The following is an 8,804-nucleotide window of genomic DNA, read 5'->3' as shown; positions in this document are numbered from 1 at the left end:
CATGCAGAAAAATCTTATGAATAATCTAACTTGATAAATTCATAACGTAAAAATGAACAGTTCATTTCAAAATGTTTTCATCATACAGTACAATGTTTTTTAAAACTCTGGTAATGCTACATTTTGTATTTTAAGTAGCTTGTATATACCCAGAACCATAATTTAGTGAATGTTTTAAGGTAAAATGGTGCTAGCAGTTAAAACTAGCTGTGATTTCTATTCAAGCTTTACTGGCTTTTCGGCATCATTTTGACGATACGTTTAGATGTTTCTATAAATAAAATTTTGAAGAATTTTAGCAGTAGTCATTCTTTAATGCTAATCTTTATGTAGTAGTGCTGGGTTTGTTTGTTTTTTAAATAAAAATATTGATTGTTTTGCAGGAATATTACATGTTCATTCTGTCCCTGTAGGTGTGTAACCTAGTCTATTTGTACTTAACTTAATATGCATTTTAAGAAAAAATTGTAACTGCATAAAAAGTTCCAAATGTGGTTATTACCAGATTTGTGGCAGTTTGGTCTAATGGTTAAAGGTTTTGGATTAGCAGCTGGAAGACTGATTGGAAGTTCTACTTTAGGCATGAAGCCATCTGTGTGACTGGACTAATTACATTTTCTTAGCCCTGGAAAGAAAACAGTGTCAAACTACTTCTCAAACTCTTGCCGTGAAAACTGCAAAGACTTGTTTAGGCAGTTGCCAGGAGTCAAGAGTGACTCAAAGATAGAAAATAAAAGAAATAAAAACTATTTGACATTTCATAGAATTTATAGTAGACATTTCATAAAATGTATATCATTAATGTTATATAAAGCTTTTCAAGCAAATTACATAAAATTGAAAATTCCTCCTCTCCAAGCCCTATTTCACTAGTGGCAAACATACCTGAATATTTCCTGCTTTAAATTCTCATAATACATAAAATACCAAAATTAAACAGTTCTAACAATTAGAAAGTTGAAGCTATTTATAATTCATCTAAAAGAGTAACATACAGAAATTTCACTTGGGTTTTCCAAAGGTAGTAATAAGGAATGTACATGCCCTTTAGAAATTATTCTTTGCAGCTCGTCCAAAAAGATTCCTCGAATTGAGATGTCCACAGGGAGGATCTGTATTTCCTTTATGAATTTCTAACCTGAACCTCTGTGCAGGGCTTCCAGTGCACTTAAGATTCTTGGGAAGATATTTAGAAGTAAGTACATTGATTCAAATTCAGAAAGGTATCATGAAATGGTTGAATTAAACTAGAATAATTTATAAGTCAAATCAAATGTTGCAAATAGATATTACATGAGCAAAACCCATAAGCAGCACAGAATTATACACACATAAGATTGGAATTAATTCAAATAGTGACTGTGGGGTACCATTAGAGAAAAAACATCAGCTACCAAAGCAATTCAAAGATTGGAATAATTCTATGTGATCCAGTAATGCACTAAAAACATATGGAGAATGAAACTGACATGATTGGTTATGGTATAGTCAACCTGCCAAAGATGTATAGCTTGAATTACAGTAAATTATATACTTTCTGATTTCAGTTCAGAGTGATATATAAATTGGAGACTCATAACTTACCTTGTTAGCTTACTCTAACTCTTACCTAATCTTAACTCTTGTTGCACTAGACTAGGGGTGGGCAAATGTGGCTCTTTTACAACCTGTGGACTTCCTGAGCTCAGGAATACTGGGAGTTGAAGTCCACAGGTTGTAAAAGAGCCACATTTGCCCACCCCTGCACTAGACATACCGGTACCACCCATGTCTAGTGCAACAAGATCCCCTAGTTCAAATGACTTTCACTCTATGTTTATATCCACATTATAATAAACTGCAATATCACAAAACAAAACAATATTCCACCACAAAAACAAAAGCCTATTTCTGATTGAAATATATCCTAAAGGGAGAAATTTACCATCTAACAAAACTTTATAACAACATTAGGAAAGAACGAGAGTTAGGTTAATCTATCCCTAATCACATACCTCGGTTTTAATGTACATGAAAGCTGGGACATGATCAGTGAAATAAAGACAAGGATAGAGAAATCTTGAACAGCATTCTTCAAAATGAAAAAGGGCTTCTGCAGTCACGACATAAGCCTAAGCCTGAAAATCAGGCTTGTCTTTTCTATCCTGTTCTACAGAGTAGAGTTGGTCTCTGACAGAAAGCCATTTGAAGAAACTAGAAGAATTTAAAACGTGGATTTACAGACAGCTATTACATATAAACTGGGTTAACAAAATCACAAATGAGGTGATAAACCCCCTGGGAAAACAGCCATTAAAAAGTGAAAGTTAGAATATTTTGGACACGTGATGTGACACCCAGAAAAATACAGCATCCTTTACTTAACCCTCCAGGGAAAGATTGAAGGCAAATGCGGTCCAGGCAGATGAACATTATGGCTTCAAAACCCAAGGGACTGGTTTGGACAAAACTCAGCAGCACTTTTTCATGTGGCTGTTGACAAAAATAGGATTGCCAACATGATCGCCAGTGTCTGATGACAGATATGCCACAACAAGAAGAAGAATCCCTAATTAGGTATATGAAAATGGCAGAACTCGGCACATACTGGCAACAAACAGTCCTTTTATACTAGAGGTTGTGCTATGCTGCCACTGAAAAGTCATTCATCAATGTACAGGACAATTGTCTGAATGGTTGAAGTTTTCTATGGAATCTTAAATCCTGATAACAATATCAAGCTATGGAAAAAAAATGGGGATGGAGTTAGCAATTTCCATATTGACTTAAACAGAGAAAGTTCTTTACTATTTTGAATATCAATCAGCCTTAAATTTTAATTTGCACTTCTAGTATGTGATAAAAGGCATTCACAGTTCCAAGAGTTCTCAATGAACTTTATATTGATGAAAATAATTTTAAATTCAGTACAATATTTATAATAATGTATTCCTAAAATGTATGCTTTAGGACAAATGCACATAACAAACAATGTATTTGTGAATGTTATTGCTAGATGCATACAGGAGCTTTTACGTAGAAGTTAAATATATGCAAATTACAGCAGAAATAAAGTTAACAATACAAAAATTACAGACCAAGGAAAGTCATGCTATTTTGATTGTTTTGTGTTGAGCATATTTCAGTTTCACATAACACTTCTTGGCTCAAATGCATTGTTCAAAAAAGTGCTTTTAAACTTCAAAAAAGGAAGACTTAAAAAAAATAGTAAAGATAACATTGTTGCTGAAATATACTGAATATTCATTCTGAAACTGCAAAGGCTAAGATTCCCCTCTAGTGGCCAACCACTATATTTATTTTAAATAATATCTCTTTAAAGTCTAACCAAATTTACTATTATATAAATTTTTACATGGCAAAGGGGTTACAACTTAAGATGCCATGAGTCTCTTTCTTTTCTGCTTTTTAATACCTTACTTTTTGTTTTTTAATGTCTTACTTCAAAAGACTAAATGCACAATATTTACAATTATTAAATAGTTCTAGTTAAAAAAAATTAAATAAATTCCACTATTTCTTTCTGGAAGAAAGTGAAGGAGAAGAAGGAAAATTAAAAATAGAAAATTAAAACAAAATATAAGTCTAGTTTACAAAACAACAACTACTCTTCACTATATTTTTCTGTTGTTTCAAACGACCCTTGCTTCCATCCTTATATTTATTATATTTATTTATTAATTATATTTATTTATTTATTGCCTTTTGTTATTTAAAATTTTCACCTCCCTCTCAGTCTTTCAGGATCTCATCCTATGCTATGTATTTCATTAGATAGACAAAAATTGTACAAAAGGAAGCCTACAGAAAATCTAGTTTAAATCAACAACTTTAAAAAAAGTATTTTAAAATCTTAATTCTATTAAATTATGTGCTAACGCAACAATCTAGATGAAAATACATTGTATTTTACCTTATTCATTCAATCTATACTTTCATTTTCCTGAATGTGTTAGCCAACTCCATTCCCCAAGTTCAGCTCACTTTCAGTCAGACCTGTACTTCCTATTTCATTTCTCTTAATTTCACAAATACACAACATGAGAAAACAAGAAATGTTAAATGACCATAAATAAGCTTATCTGCTGACTCCTGAGCCCCAAACTTCCTTGACCACATATTTATTCTTCTACTGTAGATTAAAGGCACCATCTGACAGACCCCAAATCACTAACTGTACCTAGTAGCTGGTACCAATTTTGAGGATGTGTCTGACTTGCTGCCAGCATCCCCTTAATCAGCAATACTAACTCGGCAGTTTCTCCAATACACTTATTCCAGATTAAGCTTGGCACAGAGTCACTTGCCATCTCCTACCAAGTTATAAAGCAGAAGCAGATTGATAAGTCTGTTGCCTCAAATAGCAATAAGACTTATATACCGCTTTACAGTGCTTTATAGCCCTCCCTAAGTGGTTTACAAAGTCAGCATATTGGCCCCAACAATCTGAGTCCTCATTTTACCCACCTCAGAGGGATGGAAGGCTGAGTCAACCTTGAGCCTGGTGAGATTTGAACTGCCAAATTGGAGGCAGCCGACAGTCAGCAGAAGTAGCCTGCAATACTGCATTCTAACCACTGCGCTACCGTGGCTCATGATCATGGATCAGTGTTGTTAAGGATATTCTTGGCTCATAACTGATGTTGTGGATTATTGAGCAGAGTACCCTTTGAGGCATGAAAATGACTGGGAGTGGTTGTGAACAATTACAGTTAACATACAAACACATTGAGTTGTTGTAGTGTTTTACTTTTAGAAAAAAAGTAAAGCGAAGTCCAAAAACAATCCAAGTCATACATGGGTAAGGCGAGAGTTAAAAGATCAATCCAGGGATATTTCAAGTACAAAGTCTTCTTACTAGTTGTAGTCATACACAATAAAACAGTTCTTGAGTTTCAAAACAGGAACAAGTTCAATATTAAAACATTCAATAAATAGTAGAAAGAAACATGTAGCTATAATCAAACAGTGATCATGCAGAGAAATCAGGTAGAGAGTTACAGCAAGTAAGCAGGTAAAATGGTGTAATATCCACACAAGCCATGATTCAGACTTTCCTTAAGTACATTGGCTACAGAGCTTAGCCAATCAGGATACAGGATGATGCAATACAGTCTTAAAGCAATATAATACCTTTCTGACTGCAAACATACATTGTTGGTTTATATATTGCCTGACCAACTAGTTAGACAAATAACCATTTCCTAACAAGTGTGATCTAACATTAGCAAAGGATATCTTCTGGTCAGATATTGTGAAGATGTTGCTTCAGAAATGCATGTATTGACTAGGCTCTGATGCACATAAAATGGCAACTAGTAATTACGCAGCCATATATTTATTTTTCATGAAGATTTTTAAGAAATCTGGTGCCCCTTGGGCACCGAATTACAGCACATGCAAAAGTGGTTCTTCCTTAAGATTTAGTTCACAAAAAGCACCAATTAGAAACAGTATCAATCCATAGCAAGGAGAACAATGTGCTGTATGCAGAGTTGCCTAGGGCTAACATCTGTCACAGTGAATATTTGCAAATAAACAAACCTATTAAGTCAAAATCTCCTTGTGGATAATTTGCAAATGTCAAACATGGATTAACTCATTTGAAAAATGTTCTGCTTAAAATAGTTGTCCTTGAAGCAAAATATGTTTATCATTTTCTTTCTTTCTTTTCTATAGAGCATCACTGAAGAAATACATTTTACCATAAAACAAGTCAAACTTGAATTATTCTCATAGCTTTAGATGAAGATTAATTGAGAAACAGAAACACTGAGACAGAAATCTTTCTTGGATGAAAGCGAACAAAAAAAATAACAGATGTACTCCAAGCTTTCAGTATGGACGGCAAACATGTGTATAAATTCTGTATCCTGCTATGTGCCTGTTGCGTATATATATCTTTTTCTACTTTTGAATCTAAATTACATCATTTCCTCTCAATTAACTTGAAAAGATGTGTTATATTCATTGTCATATCCTTCAAGAACAAGAAGTTAAATAGTCTATCCCAATAGCAACCTTTAACATTCCAGATGTTGGTGATAATAACAATATGTACATATGTTTCTTTTAGAAAATATTATGCAATTGTTATGGAAAATCCAAAAAAGCAAAAGTAGAAAATAGGAAATAAATTAAAGGCAGGATATAAGAAAAAAGAACCAATAACACATTTCCTTTCAGAGTAGGCAACATTATGCAAAGCTAGACAAGAGTTAAGAAATAGTAAGCCAAAAAAATTAAAGACATGAGAAAAGAAAAATAACTAGGTTTAATTTGCAACAGTATCATTCATGTTGCTTCTTGTTATAATTCTAGTGTTGTAAGCTATCCTTGCTTCCATCACATACTGCCTTTGTTTCTTTAATTTTTTTCACACTAAGATAGAAAAACATAAGATCCCTTTCAAAGGAAGTGTGCTCTTGGAAACTCAAAAATAGTTTGAAGAGTAATATTGCAAATATACTCAATGTTGCTCTCAGTGAAACTGATTCTTCATGAATAAACCTAGAATTTGTAATTGTTTTACTTCTATTGTTTTCATACATGACCATTAACTGCCTCTTTATCCCAAAGGTGCTGTCATGCCCTCATCAGAATCTGGATCTGTGGCGGAAGATGAGCTGGAACAAGAACTTACTTGTTGTGAGTGAGAGCGCAGCTCCGTTGGTCTTGGAGGAAACTGGGGAAGGGCAGAGTCAGTCCAGGTAAGGCTGTTCAGAATTAATAAGGAGAGCTCAGACGAGGAGCAAGAACCACGCCCTCCTGATGCTAGAGTTCGGAGAGTGCAGAGAAGGCGTGATCTGTGCAGACAGAGCAGGCCCCACACAAGGAGAGTGCTCTGCCCAGCTTCACCAGGCACACCTGGTGAATGAGACTTAAGGAGATGCCACCGGGAGGGGCACTTGTCAGGAACAAATGCTGAATTCTTGAAGAGTTGTGTGTCGACGTTTGAACTTCCAAAGAGTCCTTCCATTCCTTGTTGGTGTTCTGGACTAATTTTCTGGATCTTTTGCTCCCTGAACTCCTTGCTTGGGTCTTGTTTTGCTGAAGACATTTGGGATTTATTGCTATGCAGCCTTGGTGCAGACAGTGCTGGGCTGGACTAATTGCAGCCAGAGGCTGCTTGAGGTTTGTGTGCGGGTTTGTACTCCCTCTGCTCTGGGACTTTGCAGAAACATGAGAGCGTTTGGGGAGCTTTGGAACAATAAATGTTTGGTTTGAATTGCCAGCTGTTTGTGTTATCTCTGTGTCATGCCCTGGGTCATCACAGGTGCTTTTTCAGGAGGCAACTGGACTTTCTTGTTTTTTTTCTTTTGAAGACATTTCGTTTCTCATCCAAGAAGCTTCTTTAGCTCTGACAGGATAGTGGGAATGGAAGGATTTATATTCTTTCCAGACAGCTGGTAATCTGCATCCTTTTATAGGGTTATTAACTGTCTTCAAGGAATATAAATCCTTCCATTCCCCACTATCCTGTCAGATCTGAAGAAGCTCCTTGGATGAGAAGCGAAACATTTTCAAAAGAATAAATGAGAAAGTCCAGTTGCCTCCAGAAAAAGCACCTTTGTGACAACCATGTCCAGGATAACTGAGAATCTCTACAGACTAATTGCCTGTTTACTTTTAATCTTAAGTACAGAATTTTTCCCTAAGCTTATTCACCATTCTCTCACTTTCCCACCTTTTTCCACAATAGTCTTTCCAGATAATGTCCATAATGAAAACGCCACAAAGGTGTCATTAAATAATAATTGTAAATTACTTTTGATTGGTAATCTGCTGTATTTTCCTTAATGTTTGTATTATTCCATCTTGATATTTAATCTAAGAATGCTTTAATAATTATCTCCTGTCAGGGGATATGATACGGTATAGTTTTATTTTATATGGTTAGATCTTATTTTAAAACAAAAGTAGCATAAAATAGCAGTATATCCTCCAGTAGTATGCTATTAAATTTTTGGTAAGATAACAAGATTTTTTTTGTTCTTCATAACTTTCCTCTTTACCATAGTTTAGCTAATATTCCTTTGTGACAGCCTATTGCCAAGACATATTAATTTTCTTCAAAGTTTCCTAAAGAAATGAAAAGCAAGTCACAGACTACTGTATTCAAACTGTTCATCTGTCAAAACCAAAACACAGAATTAGGCAGTCTTCACATTTCTTTTCAGCCTAACTGTCCTCAAAGGGATTTAGGTCTGCATTTTTCTTCACGGTTTCCTGCTATAAATGTCTTTTGGGAGAAATCAAGGGAATCTGAATTTGTTATTTTTCATTCTTTCTTCTCCTGTTTCCCAAAAAGTTTGAGATAGATTTCCTGTACACTGGTAACTGGGGTAAGTTAGCAAAACTAGTATTAAAAGGACTGTTTGGATATAAATTTGAGTTGCATTTATTGCATTCATGAGTGATCAAAGTGAATTACATCTATTGAAAAGATTTATGATTGTTAAAAAAAGGAAAGGGAAGATTTGTATTGTGATAACCATAATCAATGCAGCATTAATTACTTATTTGGTGATTCTCATAATGAATGCACATTCTGAAACAATCTTAATTGAAATCTCCATTGAACTATCCCGGACACTGTATTTCAGCAATGTTTTAAGGTTATGTATTACTACTCCTTCATGGATTACTGCCTTGTCGTGGTGTTGTGCAGCTCAATGAGACTATGAGCTATGCTGTGCAGGGCCATCCAAGACAGACAGGTCATAGCAGAGAACTCTGACAAAATGTGATCCACTGGGGAAGGAAATGGCAACCCACTCCAGTATCTTTGCCATGAAAATCCT

Source organism: Pituophis catenifer, unplaced genomic scaffold (genome assembly GCF_029215685.1).
Source record: "Pituophis catenifer annectens isolate HBS135680 unplaced genomic scaffold, rPitCat1.0.hap2 SCAF_6, whole genome shotgun sequence".
NCBI classification, from domain to species: Eukaryota; Metazoa; Chordata; class Lepidosauria; order Squamata; family Colubridae; genus Pituophis; species Pituophis catenifer.
The sequence above is the reverse complement of the archived record's forward strand: the minus strand, read 5'-3'. Positions refer to the sequence as shown.